At 35.5% G+C, this 19962-nt stretch overlaps 1 pseudogene; it reads right to left on the minus strand.

The window, feature by feature from the left end:
* Positions 1-8910: 8910 nt before the first annotated feature.
* Positions 8911-18964, minus strand: LOC110888815 (annotated as a pseudogene).
* Between the last annotated feature and the right edge of the window lie 998 nt (positions 18965-19962).

The following is a 19962-nucleotide window of genomic DNA, read 5'->3' on the forward strand; positions in this document are numbered from 1 at the left end:
TTAAATGAAAAAAACATAAACATAAAATACAAAAAGAAAAATATATAGTCTAGGTCGTCATCGGGTAGCCAAACTATCATACACCAAGTTTCAATCCAAGCACATGTGACAAAGCCCCCATGCGAGAAAAAAAATATTATTGTATTTTGAGGTCAACTCAATTAAAATTTGTAGCAGGGCATCTCCAACAAGGGAGGTTTGGAGTGGTTTGGCAGAGCGGCCCCTTAGTGAAACGGACCACACCATTAGAGGAGTTGGTCCGGTTAGTGTTTTGCTTGAACGCACGAGCATTTGTGATAATTGTGGAGACCACCTACTCACAAAACTATTTTTTGTTTTTAGCGTAAAAAGTGATGTGTGATGTCTAGGTATGGAATGGTTTATTGTTGTGGGAAAAAGTAAGTTTTAGAATAGTGTTAGTTTGGAATGATCTGGCATCTGACTAGATTTTGGACCATGTTTATTGTTGTGCATGCTCTAAGAATGCTACTTAAACAAAAGAGTAATTGCCATTTTAGTCCTTATGGTTTGGGCCATTTTGCCAGTTTAGTCTAAAGGTTTCATTTTTAACATCTGGATTCAAAAAGGTTTCATCGTTGTCATTTTGGTCCAACTGACTTAAGTCCATCCATATCTGTTAAAGCTGTCAAGGGCATTTTTGTCATTTCATTTTGGTCTAACTGACTTAAATCCATCCATATCTGACAAAAATGCCCTTGGCAGCTTTAACAGATATGGATGGAGTTAAGTCAGTTGGACCAAAATGGCAAAGATGAAACCTTTTTGGATCCAGATGTTAAAAATGAAACCTTTGAACTAAACTGGCAAAATGGCCCAAACCACAGGGACTAAAATGGCAATTAACTCTAAACAAAACTTTGTATTCGTGTTTTTCTAAAAGTTAACAAGTACAAACTATAGAAAATTCAAATTAAATGTTAACTAAAGTATTAATAAGAGTTAAATATCATATCACCATTAATATTGTAACTGGAACAATAATTAACACATACCTATATATTAACATGTTTTGACTCGTAATCCGACCTGACCATCTTCACCTCTAAGGCCGCAGGGGCACTACGTTATATTTCCGTGATGAATCAAATCAACGCGTTATGGGAGATGGTCACACCGCCGCCGCTACAAGTCAAACGCGTTATATATCTAACGCGTTACCACCATTACGCGTTAAAGTTTTGAGTTTTATAGGGTATGACTTGTACATTGTGCATTAATACTTGTATATTGGAATCCCCATCACTAGTGATTCCACCCCTCCTACATTTCTATCACTAGTGATGGAAATTGGATTGATGACATGACATTAGTTGATTGGATAGTGGGAGTGATGGAATCCATCACTAGTGATTCCACCCCTAGTCCCCTAACAGAGATAAATCATACATAAGGTGAAACCGGCAACAGAACAACAGTAAATAGGCAAAGTCCCTCATCGGCTCATCCTAGTTATATCCTAACTTCTAAAAAAGTATAACAACACAGAATTAAATACCGATATTCAAGTGAAAAATGCTTAGATACGCGCTCACAAATTTAACGAGATTCCCAATCCATAAACCCTTTTTTTCCTTTAGGTTTAGCTATAGGCACATTCATACCCGCCATTTTAGTGTTGTATTTTACCTGAAGGGTGCCATTGTATGACCACTTGAAAAGCATGTTAAAGGGATTTTATTAAGCATGCATCTTAAAGGTCATATAGCACATGAGTTTCACTTTCTAAATGTCTGCAGATACAATGATGTACCTACATTTAATTTTTGAAAATATAGAAACAATTTTTTTTACACTCCCCAAATTGGAGAGCCTCATTGCCTCACTTCGGCCATACTATGTTTTCTTAACTGTGCCCACGTTGGCTTCAGAGTTTGGCTTGGTCGTTTCCCCGGAAAACCATACTGCCGGCTGTCACTTGACAGTCGTTGTCCCACCACAAGAGCAGAACTCTCTGGCGTAACACACGGTAGGACGAAAACCCGGGTGGACTCATGATAGAACTGACACCTCTGCAAGGAGGCCAGGCTCTATCCACTATCGTCTAATCCACCAAAGTGACAAATAAGAATTGAACTTGGGTCTATTGAAGAATCCAAGCCCCCTTACCACCACAAGTGTTGGATTAGAAAACAATCTTGTTGGCTTATTCTATTAAATATACAACCTTCTTTGTAGAATCATGGTATTAAAATTACCGATTTGCCCATTATCACTTCTTTTTCAAGAAAACTGATGCATTTATTTGGGCACACAAGATTCTTTTGTATTTCTTTGTTAAAACTTAAAAACCCTAGGTTTTCGATCATACTGAAAGCATGTTAAAGAATAGTAATTCATGTTGGTTCAGTTCTGTTTGAGCATGAAGGAAAACAATATAAATCATACCTGTCACAGCAGATAGTGCAGAGGAGAATCCAGTAATGGAGTTCGACATGCTTGTCATCTTGATCTGGTTCCTCCTTAGGGTGCTGACTGATGATGGGGACTTAGAAACCGAAAAGGGTATCGGTTATGGAGAGGAAGTTTCGTGATGATGTTATGGCTAATGGGGTGTGTGAATTGTGTAACTGAGTAACCCTTAAACCTCCACATAATTCTCCTTATATAAGCACCCAGGAGGAAACCTAATTAGTTACTAAGGGTAATATGGTCCATCAACAATTACCAACTAATTAAATAATAGGTTCTAATATATTTTGATCTCTATAATGTAAATGATTATGATGGCTATAGATTAAATATTAATACGTAATATATTTAATCTTACATTCTCCCACTTAGCCGAGTAATCATTTACTATGAGTATTAGATAAGCCTGATCAGGAGTTAACACTCATTTTAGCCTTAAACAAGTACTATAGCAGAAAAATACAGCCGTTGAATCATTATGCGACTCAGGACCCCCATTAATCATACTATAGCCTTAATTTAAAACCTAATCGTCATGATCAAAATACGCGTAAGCCCTTTGTTTGATTTGTAACTTTTATTTGTCTATATGCCATTATACCGGTTGAACATATTCTAACAGACATACAAAATCAAACTTGAGGAAAATTAACTAATACTTAGTCATTCATAGTACGATATGCAATTGCGCACGACTATTAATTAATACCCGTCTACGAGCTCTCTTAATAAGACTTATGGGTAATAGCCCTTCAGTTATAGGATCCTTAAGCATATCATGAATGTATTCGATACAAAACTTAGTTTCCTCAATTCGTTCATAAACGAATAATTAATTGCGTATCGAAACTTAATGCAGCACCTCTTGAACTGTTACTGTTCAAGGAGTTATGGTAGCTGACTTTATCACACTAATTCTTCAAAATATTAATTATATGGAGTCAATAACCTTATGAGTCCACTGATAAATTTCCAACAACATTTAGTGACCATGTTATATCGTTATAACTTAGGTTGTTAATATCAGTGCATTATGACTCCTCCATGAAATAGGTTTTGTCTGCTGACATAAAGATATACCCGAAATTGCATTTTATAATCTTTGAATATCTCAAAGTTAGAGTAATAAACCGGTTTTAATTCTCACTTCTTCTTTAAATTGTAGTCTCTCGTTTCTTTTAAAGATATTGTAATACTCCATTAGATGCTACACATTAATCTAGACATATCTAGTGTGTTGCAATATGAGTAATATCTAAACGAGTATAGACTTAAACTTACTTAAGGCTTCTAATTAATGAAGCATAAATAAATAATCATTTATCCTATTATCCTCTAAAGGAGAGCAATATTGATTGTTACATATGTAAGGACCCATTTAATGTTAAACTTATGGAACGAAACTAATATCCCATTGGGTCTATCTCAGTATGTTATGATATCAATCACGTAAGAGATATCTCTGAGTTTTATTATATCAAAGTTTGTGTTAACAATGCTTTGACTTATGTAACATATGCTTGTCAAAAAAATGTCATCTATATAGACAAGTTTATTTTAGTTGCTCCCACTCATCTTGAGGTAGGTACATTAATCCACTTGATTCTTGATGAAAATAATTACGTTAGCTTTTCATCACATTATGATGTTTGCATTAACCCATACATGGATATTATTGGCTTACAAATAAAGTGTTCTTTAACCTTCAGTTTGAAACTTTAGGTTGTTATCTAATGAACATGTAAACGTGTCAGCCATTTATTAGGGAAAATCGTTTTAATGTTCATCTAATGTAGCTTAAAACTATTATAAGCTACTAGAACAGTGATGATCCTCAAAGAAATCTTTTGTTAGATATGCAATAAGGAGTCTTTAATAATTTATCTCTTCCTGAGTACAACCTTTGACAATCAATCATGCTTTTGAGTGTCTTAACGCTTATATTAGGATTTGGTTTAGTCATGAACACTCTTAGGTAACTTAATCAAATCCCAAATGTTATAAGAACACACAAAGTCAGTTTCACTAGAAAACTGTTTTATTCCATTCAAATGATTGATTTACACTAATGGCTTAATTTGAAGAGATAGGATCAGTAAACATTTCCAAAATCCATTTCAACTTCAATTAGGGAGGTTATGTAATCATCAAAGTTAGTAGGCTTTTAAACCTAGATGACCTCCTGAGTTGATTATTGGGTTCATTAGAAGTTTCAATTTTATGGATTAGCTCTTGGTTAGGTTGCTATCATTTTCATTCTAAGTTTGTAAGAGTTGGTGCAGTATAGTGTACAAGAGGTGTAATCGGAGTTAAATTCGTAGTGAATTTAATGACACTCTTCCCCCCGCCTCTTGTATTTCTTGCAAGTCATAATAAGGACTTTGACTGCTCCCACTAATCCTTAGAAATCTTTAGGAACTCAGCATGCTTAGGGTCAATACTTAACGACCAACAAATTCTAATAGAGAAAACAAATTAATGACATTAGTCGTTGTAGTTTCTCTTGTTGAGGATTATGTTAGTTTAGGTAAGAAATCTAAGTGCGCCCACAATTAAGCAACAATGAAACTTTTGTAAGAGTAGCATTAGATTTAAGGAGATAAGGTTTGATTGAACAGTGTCGTGATGGAGCGATGTCTTGTGCAAGAGGTGGAAATTTAAAATTTTCAATCCCCCATCTCTTGCAACTATTGCAAGTTATTATTAAGACACTTAATGCTCCCACTGATCTTTAATATCTCTAGAATGCTACAAGAGAAGTTTCAATGAGCTACGTGACGTGGGAACCTATCACATATACGTTAGACTTTATTTGATTTCTTTAATGTCCAGATATCATAAGAAACTTTAAGGACATATTTAATAGAAATCTGATTAACTACATATATGAATAGAGTTCTTCTAAGACCGTAGGCCATATGCGACAAAATTTAGATACAAGTTGATAGTCTTTCAAATGATAAATGAATTATGTCTGAATATTCCATTTGGAATAAGTTCCACGAATGTCAATGAATGACTTATGATGGACCCATACTTATTCCTTAAGCCAAGTAATATTTAGGGCTGTAACATCATGATTTAGAATCACTTAAAATGAGATTAGATGAAAAATCATCCTCATTAACCATGTTATGATTTCTCATGAATTGTTGGTTCTAATGGATGAAATTTATAAGTCTCATTTTCCTTTTGTCAAATTCTCATTTGCATGATGACAAAAGTTGTGAAAAGTAAGGTATCATCTAGTTTCATCACAGTAATGTTTCTATCCAGATATTTAGAACAAATAAGATGAGAATTTAAGATAAGTGTGACTTTATGTTGACTATGCAAACCTCACAACCTTCATAACATTGCTTAATTATGATACTATATTCTGATTAATCAGAATATATAAGGTATCGAAAAGCGTTGTTGGAAGACTGTTCATTATGGTTCTTATAGTCTTAACATTTAATTTTGTCACTAACTCTCATGTTAGTTATTTGTCGAGTTCTGGTAAGGAAACATATGGAACTAGAGTCAACTAATCATGTGTTAGTTGGAATATTAAAATTATCAGACTTAAATATCATTAGTAAGTTACTATCTAATCAATTTATCCAACTGTTCTTTAGAATAATGGATAGTCTCGTTGCTTATGCCTAGTCTAATGACATAATTATGCAGTGAGATTTTCCCTTGAAGAACCTTAACGTTGGGATTAACACTTGTAATTTGTCTATGGACCTTAGAACAATCCTCTTGTAAAGTTCTTAGTGGTTGTAAGGTGAATAACATCTTATTTTCCAGTTTCAAACATTTATTTCTATGTACATATGTTGCTTATCAACACACTCGTTATACTTTGGTACTTTTGAGTGTTATAGCTGATTTATAATGCATAAAATTGTACAAATGAAAACTTAGTACGTAATGTACTGGAAAATGTACTTTCCATGCGTAAGCCCTTAACTTTATGGGTCATGGTATTGTACATTATAATATATTCACATATACCACTTAACCTTATAATTTATAATTTTAAATGAAGACATGCACCTTAGGAGTTCTTGTAATTATTCCACAATTATAGATTAGTCTTAGGAAAACTTAATCTGGAATAACTTTAGTGATAGCAATTATGTTAGAGAGTTCTTGATTATCATAAGAGACATCATGTTCGATTTATCCTAATCATCATGCTCTACTTTTCTTCCGTAGTGCCTTATCAGAAGAGAGCAATAGGATCATCGTGTCTTAAGAGATAATCAAGGATTTAATTTAAGAGCTAATTCTTATAGAAACTTTAAATAAAGCAAAACATTTTAGGCTTAGGAATTAGAGTGGATGAGATATAGATTTATAGAACAAAATTATAGTGAGTAAAAATTATGGGTACTAAGAATAAGGCAGACAAAATGATCACAAAATTAATTGAGGATCATTAATATAAGGATCATTATGTGAAGAGGTTGTGATATGTCTATTACTAACATCAAAATAATAGACTACTTAAAGTTCTACTTAAACGAAGACAAAACAGCTTTGGCCAGAAGTGTAATCATTTAAGCATATGTGCAAAGTGGTTGTAACAAATCAGCTTTGGCCAGAAATTGATACAAACACTTTAGTTATGCACTTGTTGAGTATGCCATCTATGAATGAATTAGATCAGCTTTGGCCAGAAATTAAGACATTCATGCTTATGATGCACACACAACATAGCTTTCATAATACTTGGATGATAAGTAGATGTATCAAGTCAGCTTTGGCCAGAAATGATGCATCAGAAGCTCATTCAAGTAAAGCCATTTTGGTTTTGTAAAATATTATTTGATCCTCATTAATTAACTAAATAATTACAAAAACCAATCATTTAATAGCAAACCACCCGTTAGCGCGGATCGAACTCCGCGGTGAGTTCGCTGGGGGTTGCGGGGAACAGCGTTCCCCCGCCCGGGGTTCGGGGCGGGGCCCCGGAAATTTTTTTTTTCTTTAGTTCACATTTAAACAGCTTAAAATAATGAGATTGCGAGTCGCAACCACGATCTTGACTAATGACGTTATGGTTGCGAGTAGCAACCTCATGGTTGCGAGTAGCAACCTCATGGTTGCGAGTGATGACGTTATGGTTGCGAGTAGCAACCTCATGGTCTCAACTAATGACGTTATGGTTGCGAGTGGCAACCTCATGGTTGCGAGTAGCAACCTCATGGTTGCGAGTGATGACGTTATGGTTGCGAGTAGCAACCTCATGGTCTCGACTAATGACGTTATGGTTGCGAGTAGCAACCTCATGGTTGCGAGTAGCAACCTCATGGTTGCGAGTTGTAGACCTTTTGCTCTCGAGTAGCAACCTCATGGTTGCGAGTAGCAATCTCATGGTCTCGAGTAGCAACCTCGTTAACAGCTGTTAATTGTGATATCATAACCGAAAATTCGAAATTAAGGGATTATGGGATATTATTTCCTATTTTAAAGTGATCTAATTTTATCAACATATTTCGAAAATAATAACTGTTTATCTAATAGCAGTTTCGAATAAAAATTAAAAGATAAAATTAGATCAAACATGGAAAAAACACCCATTAATCCTAAATCATTCCAAAACATAACAGAATACTTCGAATTTTCTCAAGAACATGATGAACCCTAAAACATAAAACATAAATTCTGGAACCCGAAACCTGAATTTTATTAGTTTTTCTAAATAGATTTCGGTTAAAAAACATAATCCAGTTAATTCGGTGAACAAACAATTAATCTTTTCCCGAAAAACAGAGATCTCGAGTCGCAACCTGATGAACTCGAAATCGGCTGTCATGTTCATACGGTTTCAAAAAATTCCATTTTCCAAGTTTCAATCCCAGAATTATGGATACGAAAACAGAACTGACTAATCAACATATGCTCTGATACCACATGTTGGTTCAGTTCTGTTTGAGCATGAAGGAAAACAATATAAATCATACCTGTCACAGCAGATAGTGCAGAGGAGAATCCAGTAATGGAGTTCGACATGCTTGTCATCTTGATCTGGTTCCTCCTTAGGGTGCTGACTGATGATGGGGACTTAGAAACCGAAAAGGGTATCGGTTATGGAGAGGAAGTTTCGTGATGATGTTATGGCTAATGGGGTGTGTGAATTGTGTAACTGAGTAACCCTTAAACCTCCACATAATTCTCCTTATATAAGCACCCAGGAGGAAACCTAATTAGTTACTAAGGGTAATATGGTCCATCAACAATTACCAACTAATTAAATAATAGGTTCTAATATATTTTGATCTCTATAATGTAAATGATTATGATGGCTATAGATTAAATATTAATACGTAATATATTTAATCTTACAATTCAGTGTGCTTATCCCAACAACAATGTTTAAGCTCTTTGACATCCTTATATTAAATAATAACCTTTATATCAGTAGTTCAGTATCTTGCTTCATTCATCAACTGCTAATCAACTTATGGCATATTAATGAACTACCTATTAACTTGCTGATAATATAAAGGAAATAAAGATAAGCAAAACTTATAGAAGGATTTTTTTCTTGACCTATAAAGCCTTCTTACACTTTTTACAATTAGGAGTCTTTGTAGAATAACTTAACCCATCCATGTGATTACATTTAAACTTATCAACTTCATTATGTGATAAGCAGGCACAAGTAACAACCTATTTATATGTCTAGCTAGAATTTCTAAAGCTTAACCAGGGCCATATCCCGCTTCACTGGAGCATGTTGCACACCGTCAGAAAGTGATTTCAAGAAGAAAAACATTTGCTATGAACATGAACTAAACATCATGTGTTCAAACATTGATATTAAATTCAGTACCTGCGGCTAAGGTAATAAGCTTAAGCCTACTATTAACAGAACAAAAGCTTCTATGAAGAGGGCTTTCTAAAACTGCTAATACTTGCTATAAGATTTCATTTGGAGAACTCCAAAAGTAGCACAAAGCTAGACAGAAAGATTGCTTAATCGATTTAAACGTAATAGGTTGGCTTACCGTTTCATTCAGACGTTGAAATGTTTTCGCTAAGAGATGATCTATCCAAGAATAGTAAACCTATTACAAGCTTGCTGTTCAATCTACAAAACATGAAAAGAAATTGTTCTAGAACCGTTCACACACAAAATAATCATATAAAATACTAAAATGGTCATGGAAACAACATAAAAAAAGTAGTTTAAAGACAAATAATTGGGTAGGTAAGGCTAAATAATAAATACAAGATGCAATGTGTATAAAGACAAATGCACTTACGGATTATACCAGTCACAGAGTCACTAGTATCTTCATTAACAAGATGAGTCCATTTTGTTCTTCCACTACGACCAAAGTGCTTAACCTGCATAACTTTTGGCAAAATAGACTTTTCTGTTTTATCTTCTCCAGTCAGCGCACGAAAAGATCATCAACACCAACAGTTCCAGCCTTAGAGGCAACGGGGCGGTCCCGTTATAGCATCACGGCAAATTTTATAACGCGTGGAAACAATCAAATTCCCAACCCGCCTCCTGTTAGAATTATTAAACTAGTTATGTTATGCTTATTATATTTTCGGACTTATCAATAATTAGAAACACTTTTAAGGTTAGTTTATGATATGTAAATGTAATGATCAAGGAATAAGCGGGTATAGGATTCAAATAACTGCCTCCGGCAGTTGCCCGCCAAAAACAACCGCCAAACAACTATGTATTTATTCAAGTGCACCGGCAATTATGAAGGGCACCAAGACATTTCTGTTCTTTTAGAATTGTCCTTTCGATTTCGATTCTGCACACACACAACACTCTTTGTCATTCATTTCTTGTTATTCATTTCTGCAATATCTATGGAGAACACGAATGTAAACATGTCTACAACTTCCGCTGTAAAGATGGATCATCTTTCCCAACATAGTGGTATCAGAGCGATGTCGGGAAAGATAAATCACACTGAAATCAAACCAACCTCTACGATACTTCCTTGTCAACACTGCACGGATGAAGCAAAGAAAAAACACAACCGAAATCCAATGGAAAGGATATGTTATTACTGCCGTCAACCGGGGCACAAGATCCATGCGTGTAAAAAGAAGGAAACCGATGAAGCAACACAATTAATAAGGCAGGCAATAAACGAAGGAGTACAGAAACAAGATGGAAATGTCGACAGTCATCAAGAGATGATCGTTGTTGGTACCGAAGAAGGATTATGGAACGATATTTGGTACGTAAGTTCTGTATTCAAACATCATATTGCCGGAAATTTAAACGTATTCAAACGAATCAAACATATAATTGGGGTGAATACACGCACGGGGGAACATAATTTTCTGTTCACAAGGGGGTTGGATCGATAGAGATAAAAAACGGAAATGAAAACATGAGAATTCAAAGCGTCTTTTATTCACCGGAACTCGATCGAAATGTATTGAGTTTAGACCAATTGACGTTACAAGGATTCACGGTCAAGAAGGCCGGTGATACTTGTAGAATTTATCCAATGTTTTCATGTCCGGTGAACAATTCATTTAATGAAACAAGTGGGATGACACGGGAAGAAGAGTTGGGTTTACAAGAAAAGCAAAAGATCATTGAGGAGAACGTTCTTGATGAAGAGTTCAAACAACGATATTTGAATTCTTATTTTGAGGAACTAAATCTGTCGTCACAAGAATCGGATTGGAGTGTCATGATTGTCAATGCCATGGAATTTAGAGAGTTTGAAGACTGCCGAGCCTTCATGAATTTGCTTGATGATCGAGATTTTGTTATCAAGTATAAACACATACTTGATACAAAATTTGAGGAATTAGTAAAATGGTTCCTATGCAGTTATATGGGGATAAGAACTAGGCAAGTTCCACCGGTGGATTCATACAAGAGGAAGGTTAATTTACTTAGCCTATATCTACTTGTTGCCATGGATGGGGGTTATCAAACAGTGACAACCGAGAACACTTGGCCAGCAATTGCAAAAGACATGGGTTTCAACTATGAAGACGGTGACTACATAAGAGCCACATACGCTGCATACCTTGATGTTTTGGAGTATTACTACAACTTCAATCATGTACAACAGAGTATGCAGGATAAGAGGATGATTCGGGACGAAGGAACTTCCTCAGGCATGCAACAGGAAAGCTTGAAGAATGTAGGATCGGTCAAGGATGCAGAAACAGGGAATCAAGGTGCGGTTGAGATGGAATCTGTTGTATTGTTTGCTGGAGTAGATGATGATGACTTGAGCAAAGGGAAGCGAAGAAAGCGCTACAACTTCAATTATGCAAAATGGGCAATGGACGAAGCAAATCGCAGCGTAATGGATCAAGCTCGTAAACATAACCTAGTTTAAAGGGGGTTATGTTAGAATTATTAAACTAGTTATGTTATGCTTATTATATTTTCGGACTTATCAATAATTAGAAACACTTTTAAGGTTAGTTTATGATATGTAAATGTAATGATCAAGGAATAAGCGGGTATAGGATTCAAATAACTGCCTCCGGCAGTTGCCCGCCAAAAACAACCGCCAAACAACTATGTATTTATTCAAGTGCACCGGCAATTATGAAGGGCACCAAGACATTTCTGTTCTTTTAGAATTGTCCTTTCGATTTCGATTCTGCACACACACAACACTCTTTGTCATTCATTTCTTGTTATTCATTTCTGCAATATCTATGGAGAACACGAATGTAAACATGTCTACAACTTCCGCTGTAAAGATGGATCATCTTTCCCAACACCTCCTTGCTATAACGCGTTATAGCATCACGCGATTCCATTTTCGTTATTTTTTCAACGCGTTATTCTTTTGTTTTGTGAGTGTAATTGTTGGTTGGGGGGAAATTGTTGGGTGTGGTGGTGAGTGATGACCACCCCCACTAAAAAAGGTTGCGAGTGATGGAAAAATGGTCGATGACATGGCGGAATTTGATTGGTGCTTGTGAGTGATAGAATTCTATCACTAGTGACCACCCCCCTCCCCTTATCATCGGTATTAAAAATGATGGTTTGGGCTATCATTCAGGTTATAACATGTCATTAGTTGGGCTGTTTCTATTTATTGGACTTGGGCGTGTATGTTGCATCTCAGATTTTGAGTCTAATTGTTATAACCGCACATTATTGTTATAACAGTTTTAGTTCCAGTTTTACATTCAGGTTAAAGATTGAGGGTTGTTGTGAAACATTCCAGGGGGTGCGATCAGATATGAGTATTCTGTTGGACTAAAGTGTAACTTTTAAGTTACATGGTATAAAAGGGAAGTGGTGCAGCTAGCGTTTTCATTCACCCTTCTTCTATGTTACGAATTAGTCTCCAGTTAGTTCTCTCTGTGAGAGATTATTAGGTTTATTTATTTGTTTTGGATGAAGATTGTTGTAATCTCTCTTATGTATTGTGTGAGAGATCAGTCTTGGAGTTCGGATAATCATCAGTGGGTGATTGTCGAGTTGTTTTTGTATTTTCTTTGGAGGTTCTTGTTAAAACTCTCTCCTGTTTGAGAGTTTGATCTTCATACGTTGATGATCATCCAGGTAATCTTGTATCATTGTTTGTATAATTTCTGATCTCACATATTGTGAGATCTAGGGTTTGGGGGGTGTTTTTGGTTTGGGTTAAATAATAAAGGTTTTCGTCATCGTTTTTTGTCGCTTCTTCGTTGTTCAGTGTTGATTGTTATTATATCATAGATTTCATACCATTTTGACATGGTATCAGAGCTATGTTTTAGCTCATGAGTCTGATTCGTTGGGGTTTCCGCTGTATATTGTGATTGTAGTATCTCTGTCTTGTTTGTTTTGATATGTTCTTTGAGTGTGTGCAGATTCAAATCTGTGGGATCTGTTGTGTGGTTCTCTTAATCGTTCTGAATGTCCGACTGTTGAATTCATGTTTCCCTCTTTCAAACCCTAATTTTCAACTTCCACTTCATTTACTCACAACCTATGCTTCTGATCGATCTTCATAATCAATGAATCACACGCAAACTTCTTTTTCTTCTTCCGACGATGACGCTGGTACCATGACCACCGCACAACAGAGTGCAGGAAATGGTAACTTCACATCACTAGGGCCAACTGTTGGTGGTTCACGCCATTGGCATGATGTTTTCTGGCTTGGAATATTTCTTGTTCAAGCCGGTTTAACCGAGGACTACTGGCCATTATACGCAATTCCCGGTGCCATTAGTACAGTTATGGGTTGGATTTGGTTATTACTAATTAGTTACCATTCAAATCAGATGATGAAAGTATCAGTTCATTTGTTAACCACTTACCTTACGGTTCTTAGCGTTTTGTGTTTATGGGGCAAATTCTTTTTCTGGAGTGTTGCTTTTGCTATTCGCACTGGGTTGAAGTTCTTGTATATTATATTAGTAATCGAAGGCAAAAATTTGATGGTGTTTTGTCAAGATCTTATAGTTTCTGCTGTATTTCGCATCAAGATCTGTTGTATTTTGCATACTCTTCTGCTGGTTGTTTTTCAGATCTGTAATATATAAGGGTTTCCTTTAAACCATAGTATTGTTCCCATCAGGATCAAGGCATGTTCGATTATGTGCGTCACAAGTTATCCCTCACCGATTGGCGAAATTCGTTCCGTAGGTACGTTATACGTAACCCTAGCTCTATTTTTATTGAGTTTCTTGATGCTATTGAACAGTTATATAACCGTTTTTCTATGCTTGATGTGCCTGAGATTGAGAAGGCGAAGGATATTGATGAAACGACGTCGTTTGGAGGGCCGAAGTAGTTTGCGTCAAGATCTGGATTGTGGGTTTTTGTGCTCGGAAATCCTTGATGACCACAGATATACTCAGATCTGTTCTTATTGATGGTGTATCTAGCTTCGTGGATTGGAACCCTGACTTAGGGTTTCGTTGTGTCTTCCTCGTTTGCTGTTGGTGTTAGTCTCTAAAGCCCTAGAAGGTTCAGGGCTAACTAACCAGTAGAGCTATCTGAGGTTATTTTCGTCTGCATCAGATTTAGTAGTTCTTGAAAACTACTGATCTGGTTCTGTTGGGGCTTTTGCACACGCTGTAAGATCTGTCCTGTCTCTTGTATTTTTATTCTGCTTCATATTATATTTGTGTCTAGGCATCCCTGTTTACCGGACTAGTCGGGCTGGCACTTGATCGAGTCTACGTGCTATTTGTTGCATTGTTAGATCTTGTTGGTTTGGTTCTTATTTTTTCCTTTTTTTTCTTTTCTTGTATCTGTTATGTTCTTGTTATTGTGGTTGTTATCTATCTTGTTGTTTTGTTTTCTATTGTTGCTTTATAGGCTTAGGTGTGGCTCCTAAGTAAAGGCTTGTCCAGGCACCATAAAGTGATGAACCTGGAATCTGGTCCCTGACTCAGCTTCGCCCTAGGTTCTTATTTTCTGATTGGCTCATATATTGTGTTATCTGTTGATTACTACTGTGATCTATTATGTGATTATTGTTGTTCTATTATGTGTTCTTGTTTGTTCATTTGTGTCTTATTTGTTGTTTTTTGGCTGACTCATTGTTTGGTGTTGTATGTCTGTGTAATTTTGTGTATCTATGTTGTTCGTGATAAAAGGAGTGTTTTAAATTTGTCACTTGGTGACTATTAAAATTGTTGTATATGTTTTATGCTCATAAAAGGTTTATATAAAGGTTTTTTGGTCTTAACTTGTATATTTTTTGAAAGCTTTTTCATATGTTGAGTCTTGTTCTGATGTGTATTAGTCTTGAGCTTGTTGTTGGTGTGTTTGTCACATTTAAGGGTTTCTTTGTCTTCTTAGATCCATTTTTGTGTTGATTAAGGTCGTATATGAGATCCTTGTTGTTTATGTAGTTGTTATTTGTTTGGTTCTCGTCTTTGTTCATTTTAGAGGGTTAGGTTTTGTAAGTCGTGGAAGTTTGGGTATATTTTGGATTTGTTATGTCTCTTGTATCTTGTATGATATTTGAGTGATCATGTTCTTTTAATCATGACTGGCTGAGTTTTCGTTGCATGATCCTGTTGTTTCATTCATGATTGGATGTTTGGTTGCCATGTAATGTGCTACGTTTGTGGTTATGTGATCTTGTATTTGCTGTCATAAGGTAGTTTAGATTGAAATGTTGTTTCTGGTTATTGGTTCGTGTGTTCTGAATCTTTAGCATGTATCATATGATTCGTTTTTGTCTTAGACTGTCGTAGTGTCTTCTACACAATGTATGTATGTCTTGTTGTCTCTTGTTGTGTGGTTAGTTGTACTATGTGATTCAAGTGTGTAACCAGTTATGTTGTCAAGAGTGTTCTTGAATATGTTGTAAAGCCTTGTTTGCATATTCGTTTGTTGTTTGTCTTGTATGTTGCTAAAATGTTGTTTGTTTGAAGTCGTTGTGTATGCCTGTCTTTGATCTTGTTTGAATGGTTAGATGTGTGATTCATGTTTAACCAATGGTATTGTCAAGATTGTTCGTATATGTGACAGCCTTGTATGTTATCTCTGATGAGATATTTTTTCTAGTTGCAAATTGTGTTTTATCAGAATTTGGTTGGATGTGTCTTATTGTCTTGTGTATGTCTCATTATTCTTAGCAGTGTGTGTGAGGTATTAAATCATGTGATTTTGTATTCCATTATTTGTTTAGGCTGCAATTTTTGTCTGGTATAGAAGTGTGTGCTTCTTGTTATTTTTGAAACTTGTTTCTCTCTTCAACTTGTTTACTTCACATGTACTTATCATAGACTTAGGATTCGTGTTAGAATTCTGTTAAATTTGAGTAGAGTTGCTTTGGATTATGTGAGAGATTCGTAAGATTTTTCCTTGTAACTCTTGTACTATTTGTTCCCGAAAGTATCTACAGTTTCTTAGATTTGCTTCATTCTTGTAGATTTGTATAGATTATCGTGTGGTAATCTGTAGGGTTGTCTTGTGAGAGTTTCATGCTGTATTTGGCTAGAAAATTTGTTGAATTTGAGTATTGTTTCTTGCTGCTACAAGTTTAAAGTTGGTTTTTGCGGTTTGATGCTCATGTTTACAATTCTTGTCTTTATCGTGGAAGTCATGTGACTTTATGTTTGTCTGATAGTGTTGTGCAATCGTATGGTTATGCGATTTAAGTGTTTGTTGTGAAGTTGTAAAAAGGTTTTTTGCTTTATTCAAATTAGTCTTTGAGTTCTTCACATGTATAGTCTTTCAGGATTGGTTCTGAAGTCTTAGAATTGTGTGATTCGTTGTTTTCAGACTTTGTTCTGATATATGTTTTTTTGTGAATCTCTGTTTGTTTGAAGTATTTTTAGAAGAGATATGGTCTTCAATTGTATTCCAAGAGCTATCATGTTTTTCTGAGAGTTGATTGTTAAAATCTTAATTGTAATTGTTTTGTGATTGTTGGGAATTTGATTCAAGTATGTACTAGTTGGTTTTGGTTTACAAGGATTTTATGTTTGTTGTATTCTGGTTGAGTTAATCAGGAAGTTGTATCAATGTATGTAAATCGTTTTGTTATCTTGCTAGCGTATGTGGGTTGAAGATTGCAAGAGTTGTTTGTGTTTGTTCTGACTTATGTGAGTTGTTATTTGATGAGTTTTATGGATCTAAGAAATGGTTATTGAATCTTGTGACTCTCATATTTTAACAGAATTATTTTGAATTATGTGATAACTTTTTAGCTTCAACATTGTTAAATATGTTTTCTGGGTATGCAATGTTAGCCTTGTTTTTTTTTTTTTTGTCTCTTGTGTAAGAGGGGGTCATATCAATTTGTGTGAATTCTGTTTTCATGAGAGAAGTTAGTGATGGTATTATTGAACCTGAAAAGGTCCATAGAGATGTTCAGGTTGCAGACATTTTTTTACAAAGGGATTGTGTGTTAACCAACATCATTCTCTTTGTAATGAACTTGGTATTTTAGACATGTTTGCCACCTGAATGAAGGGGCCATGTTAAAAATGATGGTTTGGGCTATCATTCAGGTTATAACATGTCATTTGTTGGGTTGTTTCTATTTATTGGACTTGGACCTGTGTATGTTGCATCTCAGATTTTGAGTCTGATTGTTATAACCGCACATTATTGTTATAACAGTTTTGGTTCCAGTTTTACATTCAGGTTAAAGATTGAGGGCTGTTGTGAAATATTCCAGGGGTGCGATCAGATATGAGTATTCTGTTAGACTAAATTGTAACTTTTAAGTTACATGTTATAAAAGGGAAGTGTTGCAGCGAGGGTTTTCATTCACCCTTCTTCTATGTTACGCATCAGTCTCCAGTTCTCTCCGTGAGAGATTATTAGGTTTATTTATTTGTTTTGGATGAAGATTGTTGTAATCTCTCTTATGTATTGTGTGAGAGATTAGTCTTGGAGTTCGGATAATCATCAGTGGATGATTGTCGAGTTGTTTTTGTATTTTCTTTGGAGGTTCTTGTTAAAACTCTCTACTGTTTGAGAGTTTGATCTTCATACGTTGATGATCATCAGTTTGTATCATTGTTTGTATAATTTCTGATCTCACATATTGTGAGATTTAGGGTTTGGGGGGTGTTTTTTGTTTGGGTTAAATAATAAAGGTTTTCGTCGCTATTTTTTGTCGCTTCTTCGTTGTTCGGAGTTGATTGTTATTGTATCATAGATTTCATATCATTTTGACAATTGGGATCATCTTGGAAGAAAGCACCCTTATGATAATATTTCTGCATAAGCCGCCATTTCTGCTTTTGTGCACGAGTAGGTTTCGGGTTCCTTCTCTCCCATTCCCTCCTCTCTTCTTCGGTGATGTTTCTAACTCTCTCAATCTCTTCTCTCTCCTTCACCATCGCATCCCGGTCATCTCTGTCTCGTTTAATCCTCGCAATCTCACGAGCCTTCCTCACTTTATTTTGTTCAGCCTCGTTTATCTCATCATCAGTTTCCACATCAGCAATATTAACCTCTAATTCCAAATTCTTTTGAATCTCCATATCTTTACATATCTCCTCAACAACAATCTGCTTCATCTATGTTTTCCTCTCCTCTACACGTCTCTTCACCAACTCCTCAATCGCACGTTTGTCCGCTCCAATCCTCTCTGGTTCAGCAATCGTAACCCTTTCCGATTTCAGTACAAACACAAGCTTCACCATAATCAAACCCAATGTTTGAATAATTATAATCAAATCTGATTAATAAGTTTGTAAAGTAATATATAAAATTCTGAATTTTTTTGTGTATATAATTTTGAAAAGTTAGATATACATTCCAATCCGACTAATTCCTATGAATCCCAATTAATCGCTAGTCGGTACCCCACTAGCCGACCAGTGCCTAACGATTTTACAACCATGCCATCATTTCTACATCTGATCGAATCAGTCTCGTATTCCTACTAATCTCTTCATCAGTCGTCGTCGCTTCCTCTTACTCCCTCTAAAGCAACTCTTCCGGTGAAATAATCTCTACTTGTCGAATTCTTCGATGATCCCCACTAACTTCTTCCTTATTATCTAATCTCTTCAGCACCACACGATGCAGCCTCGGATCATCTACAATATCATAATCCTCCCTACTAGGAAAAGCTTTTTCCAATGCGACCGGTCTCACCATTCGTATATCGACGTCTGAAAGTTTTATTTAATTAGGATTTGATTAATTATTTGAATGTTTAGAATTATCTTTTTTTATTTAATTATTAGAGATAATGAAGTGAGTTAGTAGTAGATTATAACTGATTAGAAGTATTTGAGTAGGATTAGTAATTATTTTAGTATAAATTGTTAGAAAAAGGAAATTATTACAATTGCAAGAAATTAATCAAAGTCAACATCCTCTCTCAATTATTAGGGCCAAGATACCGTGTCATCCTCCACATTTCCAGCCCATTCCAATTGTTATTTTTCCCTTTAATAGTTTGATGTACAGAAAACCCAATTCAATCGTCTCATACTTGTTGTCATGGTATCATAGTAGTGTTCTTGGTTCTAGGACCTAACCTGCTCACCAAGTATCAGAAACCCAACCTTCTTTTTTTCTTAAAACCCAAGCCACCATGACCGACGACAACTCGGATTCAAACCTATCAATCCAACTTGCAAATCAGATCAAAAATGGTTTTAATTCCTAGCCCCAAAACCCAAAATTGTCCGACAATCTGCAAAGTAATCTCAAACTCAACAGTCAAAACTGTGCTATATGGACCCGAATGATTCGAGTCGCCATAGGCGGAAAATCAAAAGCTTTACTAAAAGCACTTGACTTCGAATCCTCCAGATCAAATCAATGCAAACTATTGTAGAAATCTGTTGGTGCAAAAATAAATAAAATTCTTTGTTAACTTGAATTACTGAAACAGAACAGAATTAAAATAAAAGTACAGTACAATTACAACTGAAATAATGAAAAAACAAGAACATAAAATTCAAACAGAACTGGTGTTCTTGGCTGAGAATCTTGTTAGACACGGGTCCCTTAAAACAAATTTCGTGTCTCCCAGGAGAACACGTTTGTTTCCAGGATACAACAGCCCGAAGCAGTTGCACTGCCGGTCTTGGCTCCAACCCGAAGGTATACCTTGAATTCTTGAAGAAGAAGATGAAGATTCAGAG

This window comes from Helianthus annuus, chromosome 11 (genome assembly GCF_002127325.2).
Source record: "Helianthus annuus cultivar XRQ/B chromosome 11, HanXRQr2.0-SUNRISE, whole genome shotgun sequence".
NCBI classification, from domain to species: Eukaryota; Viridiplantae; Streptophyta; class Magnoliopsida; order Asterales; family Asteraceae; genus Helianthus; species Helianthus annuus.